This window comes from Dryobates pubescens, chromosome 15, assembly GCF_014839835.1.
Source record: "Dryobates pubescens isolate bDryPub1 chromosome 15, bDryPub1.pri, whole genome shotgun sequence".
NCBI classification, from domain to species: domain Eukaryota; kingdom Metazoa; phylum Chordata; class Aves; order Piciformes; family Picidae; genus Dryobates; species Dryobates pubescens.
In genome coordinates this window covers 1,341,918-1,360,828 of record NC_071626.1, presented here as the reverse complement: position 1 = coordinate 1,360,828, position 18,911 = coordinate 1,341,918, and positions in this window count along the sequence as shown.

The window sequence follows — 18,911 nt, the reverse complement described above, 5'->3', positions numbered from 1 at the left end:
CTGCTGCTCTCTTTGGCCTTTGGGTTGTCATCACCTGTTCTGAACTGAAAAGATTGATCACCCCAGACAACAGCTGATACAAAAGAGCTACATTAATGCTGGGATATGATGCAAGCATGGCTCCAGAGGGAAAGGAACAGAGGCAACAGGAAAAGTGAGGAGACGTGTCACGCCAGTCAAGCCTCTCTCAGGCTTGACAATGACTACAAATCCATTACCACTGATATGCTGCATCAAGCTGTGGGGATAGGAAGCTTTTGACATGGCACAGGGAGGAATCAGTATCTAGCAGAAGCAGGCTCATCACACACACACCTGCTGCGTGCCTCACGTCAGAAGATGGCACTGGAAAAGCTCCAGGGCTGGCAGAAGGAGGCAGGCAAATAACAAGATTCACTCATCAGCTATTTTGTCCTTCTGCTAATGAGTTTTTCTCCAGGAGCAGGAGAAGCAGTTGGCAGCTCCCAGCTACTGCTCAGGATGTCTTGACACCCATGTGGCTCTTTCAGGATTGCTGCTGTGGCTGTGCAAACACAAGGATGTGTTGCTTGTGGTGTCTACTTCTGCTTCCTCATCTACTGCCTGTCTAATAAACTCAAGAAGTTTTAGGCCTTATGTGATAACAGATTGCTTTAAAGACAAAGACATGGTGGTGGAGTCCCCATCCCTGGAGGCATTCAAGAAAAGTGTGGCCATGGCACTTGGGGACATGGTTTAGTGGCCTTGGTGGTGTTAGGTTGAAGGTTGGACTTGATGATCTTAAAGGTCTTTTCCAACCCTAACAACTCTGTGGTCTATGATCACTGAGTCAATACACTTCCAATGCAGCCCAGCAATACCTCCAAGCTCTTTCTTCTGATGGAGGTCAGGTAGGGTGCCAGGGAGTGATAGGTCTGGGGGCAAGGGAGCAAAACTAGGAGTGGGGAGATTGAGATTGGATGTTAGGAAGAAGTTGTTCCCCATGAGGGTGGTGAGAGCTGGGCACAGGTTGCCCAGGGAGGTGGTGGAAGCCTCATCCCTGGAGGTGTTTGCAGCCAGGCTGGAGGTGGCTGTGAGCAACCTGCTGTGGTGTGAGGTGTCCCTGCCCATGGCAGGGGGCTTGGAACTGGATGATCCTTGAGGTCCCTTCCAACCCAGGTGATTCTATGATTTGCCCTGTTAGGGTGGAGGTAATTGAAGTCATCCACTGGAGCTGTGCTTTCTGCCCTGCTGCCTCTGTCCAGATCTGTCTCTGCACATTACAGTCAGAGCTGCTGTCCTGATGGGGCCATCAATGATACAGACCCAGCAGCAAATTCTCCCTGCTGAGGCCCAGGGATTCAATCCATACAGATCTGGTGTTCCACACACATGGACCCATAGAGGCTCCATCGACACAGCCAGGGCATTGATTTGTTTTGACTTGAAGCTCTCATCAGCACACAGCACTAAGCTGACACTGGCACAGCTCCTTCCAGCACAGAACACTGTCCTGCTGGTTGCTTTCCTACCACCAAGCTTTCCCTGACCAAGCCTTTCACTAGAAGCCATAGAACCAGTTCCCAGACATCTTCAGTTCTGGGCTCCCCAGGCCAAGAGTGAGAGGGAACTACTGGAGAGAGTCCCACTGAGGCTGTGAGGATGCTGAAGGGACTGCAACATCTGAGTGATGAGGAAAGGCTGAGAGCCCTGGGGCTGCTCAGCCTGGAGAAGGCTGAGAGGGGATCTGAGCAATGGTTACAAATGCCTGAATGGTGGGGGGCAAGCAGCAGGGGCCAGGCTCTTGTCACTGCTGTCCTGTGATAGGATGAGGATCAATGGACACAAACTGGAACCCAGGAGGTTCCACCTCAACATGAGGAGAAACTTTGGTGTGAGGCTGCTGGAGCCCTGGAGCAGGCTGCCCAGAGAGGTTGTGAAGTTTTCTTCTCTGGAGACTTTCCCAACCCAGCTGGATGTGTTCCTGTGTGAGCTGCCCCAGGTGCTCCTGCTTTGCCAGGGGGGTTGGAGTGGATGATCTCCAGAGGTCCCTTCCAACCCCTCCCATGCTGTGACTCTGACTCTCTATGGAAGCTGAAATGTATTCAGCCTCTTGCCCTGCAGGATGAGGAGCTCAAACCCAAGGCTGCTCACAGAGGCTGACATGAAACCAGCAGTCTCCTTTTTTACATTTAAAAGCTTTAAGCTCCCTTCGTGGCAGAAGGGTTGGGCCAGGCAGGATGAAATGAAACTAATAGAAAACAGCCCTGAAACCTGAAGCCAGCCACAAGATGCATCCTCAGGTTGCTGTGGAAATGGTGATGTGAGCTAGAAGGAGTCACTAGTTCCATGACAGGCAATTTAAATTGATGGTCTTTGAGAAGCAGAAATTCATTTAAGGAGAGCAGAACTACAGAGCCTGAGTCAGAAAGAGAAATTAAGGAGAAAGGAGTGACAAAGCCTCAGCCACTTGGAACGCTGCTTCAGCCAGGGTTGGCACTGAACAGCATCATCCCTGCTGAACCCAAGCTATGTTTACTGTTGTTTCATTTCTTGCCCAAATTCACATTCTATTACCCTGGCACCCCATCACTTGGAAGCCATTGATGTAATTCAAAGAGCAAAAAAGAATTGGAATGAAAGGGGGGGGAAAACCCAAACAAGCCTCAGCTCTCTGAAGATCTGATTCATTTCACTCAATAATCAAATCATAGCTTCAGAGAATGGGTTTGGGTCAGAAGGGACCTCAAAGCTCACCCAGTTCCAAGCCCCTGCCATGGGCAGGGACACCTCCCACCAGCCCAGGGTGCTCAGGGCCTCATCCAGCCTGGCCTTGAGCACCTCCAGGGAGGGGACATCCACAGCCTCCCTGGGCAGCCTGTGCCAGTGTCTCACCACCTTCACTGCAAAGAATTCCTTCCTAATCTCCAATCTAAATCTTCCTTCTTCCAGTTTCAATCCATTCCCCTTTTTCCTATCACTCCCAGCCCTTGGCAGAAGTCCCTCCCCAGCTCTCCTGGAGCCCCTCCAGGTACTGGAAGGCTGCTCTGAGGTCTCCTTGGAGCCTTCTCTTCTCCAGGCGGAACAGCCCCAGCTCCTTCAAGCTGATGGCTTCAGAACAAGGTCTTAGAGCAACCTTCAGTTGAATTCCTGAAATCACATTAAAAAGGCTTTGGCTTTGGCTTTGGTTTTTGACTTAGGTAGAATATGAGCTGCTGGCTGCTCCCCAGCTGGTTTAGACCAAATGTCCAAGCTTGCAGATCTCCTTGGAGCCTTCTTCTCTCCAGGCTGAACGGCTCCAACTCTCCCAGCCCCTTCTGCTCCCTTGAAAGAAGTAAGGAGGAGAATGTGGGGGAGCACTCAGATTCTAGGCATGGAGATCTGCCTTACTGACTGGACTTGTAAACAGTGCCACCCTGTCTGATTGTGGTGGCATCATCTCTTGACAAAGCACTACCTGTGCTATTGCTGCTCTGGTAGCACCACTTCGTTGGCAGACTGCAAAAGAGCAGCAGATGGTTTGCAGATAAAAAAAGGACTTCTTTAATTACCATAGATTTTTAAATGCCAGCCCCCCCCCCCCCCCAAGTCATTAATAGCATTTCCAATCAAGAAATGCATTGACATATTATTAGTTCTGCTTTTAGAAGCCTTCTCCCACACAGATAGAGCTTTCTATTTTCAGTCAGCTTCACTGCTTTGGGAAGATGGATTTGGATGCATTTCATGTCTGAGAGCACAGGGATTATTGGAACAGCCCAAAAGGAATACAGCATCTCAGCTTTTCCAGGTCCTGACCTACATATGGTTATGCTGTCAGCTGTTCCTGGGTTCCTTTTCCACAGATTTCTAGTCTGGTGGTAGCAATCTCTTCCCTCAGGAGTAATATTTAACCAGGGAACTCATTTCTTCTTGAGGCTGAATAAGGAATTCAGTTCCAAGTTGTGCATTTCCCACTTGGCAGTATCATATCTGTTGTGATAGGGTAACCACAGAGCCACACAGGCACAGGACATGAGGGGACCTATGGAGATCATCCACTCCAACTCCCCTGCCAGAGCAGCATCACCCAGGGCAGGGCACACAGAAGGGTCTTGAAAGTCCACAGAGCAGGAGACTCCACAGCCTCTCTGGGCAGCCTGCTCCAGACTCTGTCACCCTCACAGGAACAAAGTTTTCCCTCCTGTTCCCCTGGCACCTCCTCTGCTCCAGCTGCCCCCAGTGCCCCTTGTGCTGTGCTTGGCCATCCCTGAGCGGAGCCTGGCTCCAGCCCTGCACATCTTTAGCCCCAGCACTGAGGGCAGCCCTCAGGCTCCTCTGCTCCCAGCCCCAGCTCCCTCAGCTGTGCTCACAGGGAGATGTTCCACTGCCTGCAGCAGCTCTGTGCCTCTGAGATGGACTCCTGCAAGCAGTTCCCTGAGGTCCTTCTTGAACTGAGAGGCCCAGAACTGAACACAATATTGCAGATGTGGCCTCAGCAGGGAGTTGGAACTAGATGGCCTTTAAAGTCCCTTCCAAGCCAAACCATTCTATGATTCTAGGTATGTGATTCCACATGGGGATGGGAAGCTGAAGCAACCAAAGGCTAAAGACAAATGCTGTCACATATATGATGGAGAGTGGGACCCAAGTCATGCTCTATGAAACCCCAACACATCCCAATGCCACTTCTGCAAAGGAAGGCACAGATGCAGGAAAGAGCACGGTGATGCTTCAACATTTCCCATGCAAACAGCTCAATTAGCTTTGATCAGTTGCTCTGAGTTGTTCTCATTCTTAAGGGGGTTTGTTTGTTTGTTTGCTTGCTTGTTTTGGAAGCACTGGGAGAAGAAATCATCCTGTGGGTTACTCCCTCTGGGTCACACAAATGAGTCATCTACTCATCTGCTGAGCTGGTAACAGAACTGCCCCTGCTGGATCTGCATTGCCTTCCCTGTGTGTTTCTGGCAGCAGCCTCACTTCTAGCTCAGCAGGATCTGCAAACTCAACACCACCATCTGCTACCACTCAAGTGGTACAACTCTCTCCCAGCATTCCTGATGCCTCATGTGCCAAAAGCAGAGATCTGAGGATTCAGCAAGTGCTCTCCAGTTGGAAAGTGCTAAACTCCATCCACTTTGCTGCCCAGTCTGCCTCACCACTTGCATAACCTCTCTGGATTATACAGGTGAACCTCATGAGGTTCAGCAAGAGCAGAGCTCTGCCCCTGGGCCAGAGCAATCCTCACTATCAATGCACACTGGGAGAGGAGGGGATAAAAAGCAGCCCTGCAGAAAAGGGCCTGGGGGTGCTGGTGGATGAGAAGCTGGACAGGAGCAGGCAGTGTGAGCTTGCAGCACAGGGGGGGGAAAGAAACATCAGAATGCAAAGGGTCACTCTGGGGGGGGGGGGGGGGTGTTTATGATGGTTGTCAACAGACACACACCTCACACACCTCACACACCTCCTGTGCTCCTCCTGCCTCCAACATAACAGACAGAGACAAAAGAGAGGAGATGTAATCAATGTCTATCAATAGCTGAGGGCTGGGGGTCAGGAGGCAGGGGCCAGGCTCTGCTCAGCTGCACCCGGGGATAGGACAAAGGGCAGTGGATATAAACTCCAGCACAGGAGGTTCCACCTCAACATGAGGAGGAACTTCTGCACTGTGAGGGTCCCAGAGCCCTGGAGCAGGCTGCCCAGAGAGGTTGTGGAGTCTCCTTCCCTGGAGCCTTTCCAGCCCCATCTGGATGTGTTCTGTGTGACCTGTGCTGGACTCTATGCTCCTGCTCCGGCAGGATGATCTCTTTGGGTCCCTTCCAACCCCTGACATCCTGTGAGCCTGGGATCTGTGGTCCTGTGAAAACATATTTGACCTAAATCACAAAAGCAGTGAATCAGACCCTTGCCAGTCTTGAATGGGAATGGTTGATGTGAACACAGAGGCCTTTGGCAGGAAACTTGGCATTGGTAAATCAACAACAAAAATATCAAATGGCAATGTCATCTGTGGAGACACAGAATAAATCCCAGAGAGAGAGCTGCAGGGAGGCTTAAAAACACTACATGTCTGAGGGGTGGGTGTCAAGAAGGGGCCAGGCTCTTGTCACTGCTGTCCTGTGATAGGATGAGGATCAATGGACACAAACTGCAACCCAGGAGGTTCCACCTCAACATGAGGAGAAACTTCTTTGGTGTGAGGCTGCTGGAGCCCTGGAGCAGGCTGCCCAGAGAGGCTGTGGAGTCTCCTCTGGAGAATTTCCCAGCCCACCTGGATGTGTTCCTGTGTGACCTGCTCTAGGTGACCCTGTTCTAGCATGGGGGTTGGACTGGATGATCTGCAGAGGTCCCTTCCAACGCCTCCCATGCTGTGACTCTGAGTGAAACTTGCCTGTGTGCATTCATAGGAGCGAAAGCCAGAGCCTGCTGATGTCAGGGGGAGTCCCCCCCCAATTTCCAGGAAGAATCAGAGCTGATTCCATAAGATGCTAAGCAGTCTTGAGGAAACATGCACACAAGCATCAGCAGTTCTGCCCAGGGCTTTGCAGATGCATTCTTCCACTCCAAGAGGCTTTCCTTGTGTGTAGCACAGATACCTTAGGTTCCTACCCTTCTCTTTTTCTAGTATTCAGCACACACACACACACACAAAAAGACCTCAAATGTGATCCTATCTTTCAGCTCCCACTGTAATGCAGAAGACAAGCAGAATGATCAAATTATTGTGAGCTCCAGGAAATCTGAGGCTGCTTTTGTTCCCCGCCATGGAAAACTCATCTCGGATGCTGTGTTTTGGCTGCTGACTTCCATGTGCTGCTCAAGGGTCTTTGGAGGATAGAAAGATGTTCTATTTTGATATAATAAATTGAGCTTTCTAATACAGGCAGTTGAAAGGATAGAAAGAATTGCTTGATGACTTGGGAAGATAAGCAATTATATCCACACAGCCATGCTGAGAGAGAGAGAGAGAGAGAGAGATGAATTTACTGCAGAAAAGACTCCTAAGAGCCATCAAAAACCAAAGACATGTTAATAATAAGAAGAAAAAAATGCTCTGCCTTTTAAAATAAAGATGAAACTGGAAGGGATTGTCAAAGAGATCTCACACCAGCTCTGCTGAGGGTGACATTTGAACTGCTGGTGGGAGACATGGCATCCAGAGGGGCCTGGGCAGGCTGGAGGCATGGCCTGGGTAGACCTCATGAGGTTCAACAAGAGCAGAGCTCTGCCCCTGGGCCAGAGCAATCCTCACTATCAATACACACTGGGGGAGGAGGTGATAAAAAGCAGCCCTGCAGAAAAGGACTTGGGGGTGCTGGTGGATGAGAAGCTGGACAGGAGCAGGCAGTGTGAGCTTGCAGCTCAGAAGGCAAATCACAGCCTGGGCTGCACCAAGCAGAGCATTGCCAGCAGAGCCAGAGGTGATTCTGCCACTGTGCTCTGCTCTGGGGAGACCTCACCTGGGGTGCTGTGTGCAGGTCTGGAGCCCTCAATATAGGAAGGACCTGGAGCTGATGGAGAGGGTCCAGAGGAAGACCATGAAAATGATCAGGGGTTTGGAGCACCTCTGCTATGAGGACGGGCTGAGGGAGCTGGGGGTGTTCAGCCTGGAGAAGAGAAGGCTCTGGGGAGACCTAATGGCAGCCTCCCAGTACCTTAAAGCTGCTACAAGAAAGCTGGGGAGGGAGAGAGGTCAATTTACAAAGGCCTGCAGTGAGAGGACCAGGGACAATGGCTTCAAACTAGAGCAGAGCAGGTTTAGGTTGGATGTTAGGAGCAAGTTCTGCACCATGAGGGTGGTGGAACACTGGAACAGGTTGCCCAGGGAGGTGGCTGAGGCTCCTTCCCTGCAGATATTCAAGGTGAGGCTGGACAGGGCTCTGGGCAACCTGATCTAGGTGAGGATGTCCCTGCTGACTGCGGGGAGGTCAGGCTGGATGACCTTTGGAGGTCCCTTCCAGCCCAGCCCATTCTGTGACATCCATTGGATCCTTCCCATCACAACTCTTTTCCTTGGTGTTTCATTTGCACAGAACTACACAACTCAGTGCCTTACAGCACAAAACTCAGCGTTCAGCTGGGTGCCTTGAAGGCTTCAGCTGAGCACAGCTGCAGCAGCTGATTTACCTGGGTGAACCTTGTCAGCCCTGGGAAGCTCATCATTATGCAAATCAGATGAGATTCTCGAGGCCACAGAAAGCAGCTAATGGCATGGGAGCCCTGAGTCCTTGAGGGTTGTTCCTCCTGTTCCACTCATAGCCCAAATTTTGTCGTGTCTGGATCCTTCCACATCAAAATGAAGTGGCAAATGTGGTTTGGCAGCTCCCTTAATGGCACTGCCATTTGCAAGACAAGTGGCTCTAGGTACAAAAATCAGTGTTAATAGTTAATGTTCAGCATGCTCTGCAAAGCAATTTGGCTTTCAAGCCTGGCATGGTTGATTTTGTGTTATCCTGATGGATTTTTTTGTCTTCTTTTTTTTCTCAGCTGTCAGGCATTTCTCTTTCCTTTGTTTCATAAATATATCATGCTGCTCCATTTGGTGTAAGGATAAAGGATGGGAAGATTATTTTTCAGTGCTCTCCAACTTTAACTCTATTCCTTACCAAGTTACCACAGGGTAGTTCGTGTCTCAGTTCAGGTTTTAACATTAAGCTGGGATTTTTTTTCAGCCTGGAGAAGGGGAGGCTGAGGGAGACCTCACTGGTCCCTGCAGCTCCCTGACAGGAGGCTGCAGTGAGGTGGGGATGGGGCTCTTCTCTCTAGGTTCGGGTGATAGAAGGAGAGGAACTGGCCTGAAATTGTGTCAGGGAAGGGTTAAGTTGGAGAGGAGGAAAAATTTCTTGGCTGCAAGAGTGGTCAGGGGTTGGAACAGGCTGCCCAGGGAGGTGGTGGAGTCCCCATCCCACTAAGTGTTCAAGAAACCTGTGGCCATGGCACTTGGGAATAGGATTTAATGGCCATGGTGGTGCTAGGTTGATGGTTGGACTCAATGATCTTTGAGGTCTTTTCCAACCCAAACAGTTCAATGATTCTATAAAGACAAAACCAGGCACACTGGAATGATCTCTTCCTCATGTGCATTGTGCTTTCAACACCTGGGATCTTGAAGGAACAGAATAATATCAAACACTTCTTAGTTCCTGTTGCAGCTGAAGAGTGGATTTCTGTTTGGCACCACTGCCTGTGCCACAGGGTCTCATGCAGAGTAGCTCAGAAGAGAGGCCAGAGCAATCCACACGGAGCAGCCAGTCAATCTTTCCTGCAGTGCTCTGGATAACTTGGCCAGGTTTATTCAAGAAACACCACAGAACCACAGGACTCTGGAGGTTGGAAGAGACCTTTGAGATCATCAAGTCCAGCTGCTCACCTAGAGCTCACAACCCAACCCCTGCTGCTGAGCCACTGCCACTAAAACTTGTCCCTCAGCACCACATCCACGCAGCTCTTAAATCCCTGCAGGGATGGGGACTCCACCACCTCCCTGGGCAGCACATCCCAATGGCCAATCTCTCTTGCTGGGAAGAACTTTCTCCTCACCTCCAGCCTAAGCCTCCCCTGGCACAGCTTGAGACTGTGTCCTCTTGTTCTGGTGCTGGGTGCCTGGGAGAAGAGACCAGCCCCCAGCTGGCTACAACCTCCCTTCAGGGAGTTGTAGAGAGCAAGAAGGTCTCCCCTGAGCCTCCTCCTCTCCAGGCTAAACACCCCCAGCTCCCCCAGCCTCTCCTCATACAATCCAGTGAAACCTGTTGAACCAGTCAGAGATGCTATCATCAGTGGTTCCACAGGAAAAAAGGAATCTGAAACTCAGAGCTTTTGGCAAATAAATATAGAAGCAGGCATCCTTCAATCTCAGACACCTCCAACGAACAAATTCCTTCTCTGTCCTGCATTTCTTCATTCTTGGAAGGCATCCTCTTTCCTTGGCAGGGTCTGACAAGCTGTCTGCAAAGCCAGACACTGAAAAATAAACTTTCAAAAGGAAACCTTTCAGCAGGAGATCTGCAGGCTTTGACATTGGTCAAAACCAGCTGGGGAGCAGCCAGCAGCTCATAGCCTACCGAAGTCACAACCCAAAGCCAAAGCCTTTTTAATGTGATTTCAGGAATTCAGCTGAAGGTTGCTCTGAGACCTCATTCTGAGGCCATCAGGGGGAACAGTGAAAGACACCATTAAAACCAGGCTGACTTTGGCAAGTGGACTGTAAGGGACTCTGTGCAGGTCGGTGTTGGAAGCTGCTGCTGCCTTCAAGGGCAGTGCCTGAGATTTGTAGCTCTGGGGAGAGTTCAGAGATTCATAGAACGCTTTGGGCTGGATGGGACCTTGAGGGTCAGCCAGTTCCAAACCCCCTGCCATGGGCAGGGACACCTCCCAGCAGCCCAGACTGCTCAAGGTCTCATTCAGCCTGGCCTTGCACACCTCCAGAGTTGGGACATCAGTGAGGAGAAGCCAAAGCCTTCCTTGCCTGCTAGCCCTGCTCCTGGAACAAAGAGGCCAGGAGTTTGTTGTCCTTCTCCCTTAATGGAGAGCATTCATCTCTGGGCTGTTTTTCCTCACATTCCCAATCATTAACTTGATTTCTGCAGGAAGAAGAAATCCAAAGCTATCAACAGCTGTGCACTTTAAATAATGAGTCAAGCACGGCCTGTTTAATTCCTGGGAGAGCCAGGGAGATTGCTGAGTGCATTTCAGGCAAAGCAGAATGTCTCTTCCACCACCAATCTGAAAATCCAAGCAAGCCAAGGGAAAAAACCAATAAATTAAAAGAATCAAAAGGAATCACATTTCTTTTGTTGCCTCAGGCTGCTCAGTAACAAGCCTCCTGCGAGGGGGACACAGAGATTGGTAATGATAATCCATGCCTTGTGCTCATTCCTCACATGAGCAGGGCCTTGGGAAGTCATGGAGCTAACCAACAGGAGGAAATGCCTGCAGGATCAGGCAGCAGTATTTACTTCTGCTCTTCCTGCAGGGCCATGGAATCATTAAGGTTGGAAAAGAGCTTGAAGATCATCAAAGTGCAGCCAGGACACTGCTCTGCTGAGACCCCACCTGGAGCTCTGTGTCCAGCTCTGGAGCCCCTAACTACAGGAAGGCTCTGGAGGTGCTGGGAGGTGCCCAGAGAAGGGCCAGGAGGATGAGCAGAGGGCTGGAGCTGCTCTGCTGTGAGGACAGACTGAGGGAGTTGGGGTTGTGCAGGCTGGAGAGGAGAAGGCTCCAAGGAGACCTTACTGTGACATTTCAGTATCTGAAGGGGGCTACAAGAAAGCTGGGGAGGGAATTCTTAGCAGGCTGGGTAGTGCTGGGGCTGGGGGGATCCAGGCTAGAGGAAGGGAGCTTTAGATTAGACATTAGGAAGAAGTTGTTCCCCATGAGGGTGGTGAGAGCCTGGCACAGGCTGCCCAGGGAGGTGGTGGAAGCCTCATCCCTGGAGGTGTTTGCAGCCAGGCTGGATGTGGCTGTGAGCAACCTGTTGAAGTGTGAGGTGTCCCTGCCCATGGCAGGGGGTTGGAACTGGATGGTGCTTGGGATTCCTTCCAAGCCTGACAGTTCTGTGACTCTGCTAACCCAGCTACCAGGATTTTGGAGGGGATGTGGTGCAGAGAGGAGGAAAACACTGCAGGAGGAAAGCACCACAGTCCTGGGAAGGTCATCTAAATAAATCATAACTAATGAAGCATCTGCCATTAAAAATAAATCATCATCATCACTTTGTCACTATCCAATTTCCCCTGAAATTGGTTTCCAGATATGACATCAGATCCAATCTTTCCCTGTCAGCATTGATGCTTCCTCCGTGTCACAGGGGCTCACTGCAAGGATGGAAATGCTCAGGGTGCTGCAGCAACCAGGTGCAGCAATGGGGCTGCCTGGAAAGGTGTTCTTCATGCTGTGTTCCCCTTCCTGCTGGCATTTCTGATGTACAAACCAGAAACCAAACAACTAACTCCTACTCAAGTGCTTTTTTTGGCAAGAAAGGGCATTTTTCACAGCAGGCATTCTGCCCTCATTACTGCTGGGGGGGGGTTGGGTTTTTAACTTGTGTACACAATTAGGAAAATAATCATAAAATCATAGAATCCTGGAATGGCTCAGGCTGGAGTGGACCTCAGGGATCATCTCCTCCAACCTCCCCTCCATGCCCAGGGACACCTCTCAGCTACACTCAGCTGCTCAGGGCCTCATCCAGCCTGGCCCTCAACACCCCCAGGCAGGAGGCAGCCACAGCCTCCCTGGGCAGCCTGTGCCAGAGGCTCAGCAGCCTCCTGCTGAACAACTTCTGCCTCAGCTCCACTCTAACCCTGCTCTGCCTCAGCTCCAAACCATTCCCCCTGGGCCTGGCTCCAGACCCCCTCAGCAAAAGTCTCTCTGCAGCCTTCCTGCAGGATGCCTTCAGGTCCTGGCAGCAGCTCTGAGGTGCCCCTGGAGCCTTCTCCTCTGCAGGCTGCACAGCCCCAGCTCCCTCAGCCTGTGCTCAGGGCAGAGCTGCTCCAGCCCTGGGAGCATCTCTGTGGCCTCCTCTGGACTCCAGCAGCTCTGTGTCCTTCTCCTGCTGGGGACCCCAGAACTGGAGGCAGGGCTGGCCATATCCAATCCTTTTTTGAACACCTCCAGGGATGGAGGCTCCACCACCTCCCTGGGCAGCACATTCCAGTGGCCAATTACTCCTCCTGGGAAGGTCCCTTCCAACCCAAACCAGGTTGGATGGGGCCTTGAGGAGCCTGTTCTATTGGAGGGTGTCCCTGCCCATGGCAGGGGTTGGAACTGGATGGTCTTTCAGGTCCCTTCCAACTCAAATCATTCTATGAATCTCTCTCTGTTACACTGAGAGGGCTCCAGGGATGAGGACTTCCCCTCTAGTCCCTACCTCTTTGATCTGCTGCTTAAGGCTGCAGGATTGGGGGTTTAGTTTGGTGTAAAGCAGCATGGGTGGGATTCCAAAGCTGCAGGGTTTTGGGGAGGCTGAGGAGACAGTGAGAGATCAATCAGTCTCTGTAAAGCAGGAGAAACAAAGCACTCCCCAAACCTGTGACATTTGGAGGAGGACCCTGTGCATTTGCCTGGCTTGCTTGTGTGGTGCTCCCAGGGGCTGTGCTTTGTTTAGAGGTTGGTATGAAGAAGTCTAACTGTAGATGGGGGCCCTTTCCCATTTGCATAATCTCCTCATGGGACTCCAGCTCCTAATTTGGTGATTAATTATCCATATTACACACTGTTTATTTGACCATGCCTAGATTAATTTCTCTTTCCAAGGCAAATCACATTTAGATGTGAATTTGCATCTCTTGATTACATTTTAATGCTTTGCCTATCATTGCTCCTTCCCTGGGTACCTCATCAGATTAGAGAAGAGTGCTCAAGCAAGGAATGATGGAATGTCTGAAATGACTTTGGCTAGCACTGGACAGACCATGCACATGGCTCCATGCTAATGGCAAATCACAGAATCAAAGACTCATAGAATTGTTGTGGTTGGAAGAGACCTCTAGGATGTGTTCCTTCTACTCTCCAGAAGGTGGTGACACCTAGGCTGCAGGTCCTTTGCTCTTGTGAACCCACCTGGAGGAGCACTGCATCCAGTTCTGGTGCCCCCAGCACGAGAAGGACCTGGAACTGTTGGAGCAGGTCCAAAAGAGACCACAAAGATGATCAGAGGGCTGCAGAACCTCCCCTGTGGGGACAGGCTGAGGGAGATGGGGCTGTTCAGCCTGGAGAAGAGAAGGATCTGGGGACACCTTAGAGCAGCCTTCCAGTACCTGCAGGGGTTCCAGGGGAGCTGGGGAGGGACTTTTGACAGGGGCTGGGAGTGACAGGATGAGAGGCAATGGATTGAAGCTTGAGGAGGGGAGGCTGAGACTGGAGATTAGGAAGAAATTCTTTGCAGTGAGGGTGCTGAGACTCTGGTACAGGCTGCCCAGGGAGGCTGTGGCTGTGCCCTCCCTGGAGGTGCTCAAGGCCAGGCTGGATGAGGTCCTGAGCAACCTGGGCTGGTGGGAGGTGGGGCTGGAACTGGATGATCTTCAAGGTCCCTTCCAACCCAACCCATTCTATGATCTGCACACTGACTTACAGACATCCTTAACACTAACTCTCTGTGGTCTCTTCTAAGTGCTCTTCCAACACCACTTGTATGCAGGGAAAGAAAGCTAACAAGTTAAATTACAGCTGCTGGAACTTGCTAACCCAAACAGCTCTTTTGGAAGAGATTTTGTGTGTCTGTGTGTGTTTGGGTGTGTTTGTGTGTGTGCCTCTGTGTGTGTCTGTCTGTCTGTCTGTGTGTCTGTGTGTGTTTGTGTGTGTGCCTCTGTGTGTGTGTGTCTGTCTGTCTGTGTGTCTGTGTGTGTTTGTGTGTGTGCCTCTGTGTGTGTGTACCTTCAGAGCATCTTAACACCATGTGAAAGCCTATCCACAAAACCATTCCAGGATGTCAAAACATTGGGAGTGTGACCCTAAAAACACACATCCCTGATCATTCCCATGAGGGAAGTGATTCACACATGTTAGTGTTTGCTGCAGGAGACCCTTGATCTGGGCTTTTCTGGGAAGGCAACACAGTTGTCAAGATTTCACAGCATAAACAGACCCTGTTAAAAGGCCTCTGATTAACAACACAGACTTCCTGGGATCGAAAACAAAGCATCATAAATGTTTATGGCTGTCACAAATCAACAAAGGGGGGGGGAAAGGGAAGGCAGCTTCAAGTTCGTGTGAGCTGTGCACATTTGCTGTTTGAAGCCCAAGCTCATGGGCTGCAGGCCCTCCTTGGGAGCCTCCTGCCAACACAGGCAGATAAATCCCAGTATCAGTTTGAGCCTCCTCTGAAAAACAAACTGGGGCTGGTTGCACAGTGATGAGGGGAAAAAAACCAACCACCACCAACCCCCCCCCAAATTAACCCAGAATGAATCCTCCCTAAGGAATGAAAGGCAGCTTTGGAAAGAGCACAGAAACTTGTGCTGATTATTAGGCTTTTCAAAAGCCAAAGGAACATCTCAGAAAGAGGTGGGTGGGCGACTACATCACGAAGCTTCCCCCCCCACACCACCACCTCCCACACCCAAAACACAATAAACAAAGCTGCTGGCAGCAGGATGCCTTTCTCTGCTCCCAGAGAGTGCTCTTTGTGCGGCTGTCCTCAGCCAGGCACGGAGGGCTTGGATGAGGTTCTGGCCACATTGCAATCAGAGGGGGAAAGGGTTGACTTTGAGCCAAAGTGTCACCCTCTGTGTCAAATTAAAAAGAGAGGAGGAGGGAGAGCAGGATGATGACTGAACCCACCCAGAGCACAAACAGCCTGATGTGGGCTGCAAGCCCCTGGCTGACCTGGCTCCCAGGGTCACCCCTGCCTGAATGCTGGGTGGCCTTGGACCCTGCTGGCACAGGGATGGCCTTGCACAAGCTCAGCAGCTGCTCCATCCTTTGATGGATTCAGTGAGCCAACCAGCAGCAGCATGTCCATGCAGATGTGCTTGGCTTGCTTAGGAGAAGGAAGCAGGGTGGAGGATCCTAACAATCAGCTTTATTGAACCTGCAAATACTTCTCGGTGGTGGCCAGTGATAGGATGAGGAGCAGTGGCCACACACAGGAGGTTCCACCAAAACATGAGAAGGGCCCAGGCTCATCTCCAGCCTAAGCCTCCCCTGGCACAACTTCAGGCCATTTCCTCTCCTTCTATCACCTGAGACTAGGGAGCAGAGACCAACCCCCATCTCACTTGAGCCTCCTTGCAGGGATCTGTAGAGAGCCATGAAGACTCTCCTCAGCCTCCTCTTCCTCTCCTGTCAGACAACACACTCTGCTACACTGTGCCTACAGCCTGCCTGCTGTAACTAAGAGATCCTCCTCCAGCAGATCAGGTTTTTTGCAAATGGAATCATCCTGTGGCAGATGGAAATGATCTCTTCCCCACAGCATCCCACCCCCACTGGTAACTGATCCTCTTAGATGTGTGAACTCATTCTCTCTGTAGGAGCAACCCAGGGCTGAGCCATGACATAATCCAAGGTTATCTCTCAGGAGGAGATGAAGCTGCCTGGCGTAATGCATTGATTGGTGAAGACAGAGTGTTGACAAATGAATATATGATCTCCTCAGATGAAAGGAAACTCAACTCACAGGCTGAAGCAGCACTTAGATAAACCTGAGGACGAGATGGAAGCCAACCAGTCAGGAAATTCTGCAGCAAAAGGCAAGTTCTATCTGTAGCTCCCCTGCCTTTTGGAAGTTGGTGTCACCATGGTCGTTATTCAGCTACACTTCCAATGGTGTTTCCATTTGTGACAGGGATAAGTCAAGGAGAATAAATGTAGAGTCCTGCAGCTGGGGAGGACCAGCCCCAGGCACCAGGACAGGTCAGGGGCTGTCCTGCTGGAAAGCAGCTCCATGGAGAAGGTCCTGGTGGTCTAGAAGTTCTCCATGGGACAGCAATGTGCCCTCGTGGCCAAGCAGGCCAGGGACACCCTGGGGTGCATTAGGCAGAGTGTGGCCAGCAGGTCAAGGTTCTCCTGCCCCTCTACTCTGCCCTGGGGAGACCACATCTGGGTTATGGGTGGGAAGGAACCTCTGGAGGCCATCAAGTCCAAACCCCCTGCCAGAGCAGGATCACCCAGGGCAGGTCACACAAGAACACATCCAGGTGGGTCTTGAAGGTCTCTACAGGAGACTCCACCACCTCTCTGGGCAGCCTCTTCCTGTGCTCAGATCAGTTCCTCCTTTTGGAAGCTGCTCCAGACTAGCACCAGTGTGAACACTAACCCAAGCTTGCTACCTGCTGGGTGACAGAAGTGCCTGAGTGTCCCTCGTGCACCCAGTGCCAAGGGATTTAAACCATGGCAGTGCCAGTGTAACACTGCTCCTATAAATAGGCTGAACATTACTCACTTGAAGCAATTCAGTAGAGAGCAACAAATCTGGGTCAGCAGGCTCTTAAAATGAACTCTGACAACAGCAAGCTTCATTTCTCAGCTAATGAGCATAGGTTGTTTGGCTTGAAGGTGTTGGGGGGGGTGCTTGTTAAATAATTGGCAAAATACTCCTAACTGTCCTCCTCCTTTTCTTAGGTAAATAATAAACACCTTGTGACACTCTGAACTCCAAGAGCCCTGCTAAGGATCGAGGGGGGGAAACCAATCAGCAGCACATCGGCTCCGGGCTTCTCCAGATGCATGCTAATGATCTGCCCCTGCTTTCCCAGATTCACCAGGGAGAAAAGGTGATTAGAAGCTACTTATGGCAGAGATATTTGTAGCTGCAAAGAGGATGTTGTGACCAATATGTGCTAATGAGATCTGTGCTACTAAAGTGCAGAGTGTGAACAAATAAAAGACTTCTCAAATCCAGAGGAGCAACAAGGGCCAGAACCAGAGAGTCGTAGAATGGCTTCAACTGGAAGGGACCTTGAAGATCATCCAGTCCCAAGCCCCTGCCATGGGCAGGGACACCTCCCACCAGCCCAGGCTGACCAAGGCTCCATCCAACCTGGCCTTGAGCACCTGCAGGGAGAGGACATCCACAGCCTCCCTGGGCAACCTGTGCCAGTGTCTCACCACTCTCACTCCAAAGAATTTCTTCTCCAGCCCAACTCTCCCTTCTTCCAGCCCAAAGCCATTGCCCCTCATTCCAGCACTCCCAGCCCTTGTCAAAAGTCCCTCCCCAGCTCTCCTGCAGCCCCTTCAGGTACTGGAAGGCTGCTTTAAGGTCTCCCTGGAGTCTTCTCTTCTCCAGGCTGAACAGCCCTGACTCTCCCAGCCTGTCCCCCACAGCAAAGGTTCTCCTGCCCTCTGATCACCTTCATGGCCCTCCTCTGGACCTGCTCCAGCAGTTCCATGTCTTTTGGCTTTTAGCCTTTTGCAGGGCAGGATGTGGGTGCTGCCATGCAGCTCCAGGAGAGTAGGTGGCACTCAGGTGAGGGATCTGCAGGCAGCCTTGTGTCCTTGGCTTGGTCAGCCAGCCCTAGCCACGCTGTGGCTTTCTGTGCAGAGCTGCTGAGAGTTCCATCTGTATCCACCTGGAAAAACATCTCTGCACTTCAGGCAAAAAGCAGACCCAAGGAAAAGGGTCTTTTTCGGGAGTGGATTTTTTGGGTTGGTGCAGAATTACAACACATTTGAGATTTGGCTCCAAGTCAGCAACCAACATAGTAACTCCTGACATGGATCCCATTATAGCCTGCTCCCAGCAACAAGAATCTCACTAGCTTTGACTGGAAAAGGCAACAGCTCTCAGTATTGTTGCTTAATTCAGCAAGGATGACCTTGCCTCACAGTCTCTGAGGAGAAGCCACACATTCATGCTGAGGCACCCAGAGCAGAAGAGCCTACTGGCCAGGCCAATGTTTCCCGAGCCAGGCTCGCTTAAAGCATAAATCAATGGCAAATCAAATCCGCAGCTCCCTTTGTTGTGTGCAAGTGGAACGGCAAAGCAAGCTGCCCCATTGATCACTGCTCTGCTCAGCCTCTCTGGAGTCATTGTGCCTGAGGACAGAAAGAAAAACCCCATCACAGCCAGAGCTGCATCATGCCCTGTGGGCAAAGCTGCTTGCAAAGAAAGATCTGAACCACTGCTGCCTTGCTACCTGTGTGCTGGACCACTAGCTTCAAAATCTCCTAGGACAGTTAAACAACACTCTGGGGGGGGTGGGTTGGTTTTTGTTTGTTTGGGGTTTTTTTTAAACCCTAATCTAACACAGAGTTTGGGGTTTTTTTCCCCTTTTTAATCATTATTGTGTGGTTAAAAACAAAAAGCTAAGAAGGATAAATCAAAAGGCAAGAGGAGGAAAGGGGATTTGAAGAAACAGGCAGGAGGAAATAGGGCCCTGCTCCTGCAGGAGGGACTGGGCTCCTGCATTCTAAAGGTAGGAATCAGGCTGGTGGTTTTTATCCTCCTTTTGTTTATTGGCAGGATCCCAGGAAAAAGAATAACAAAAAAAACCCACACCAAAAGGACTCAAAATAGTCCTGGCCTATCTTTAGAG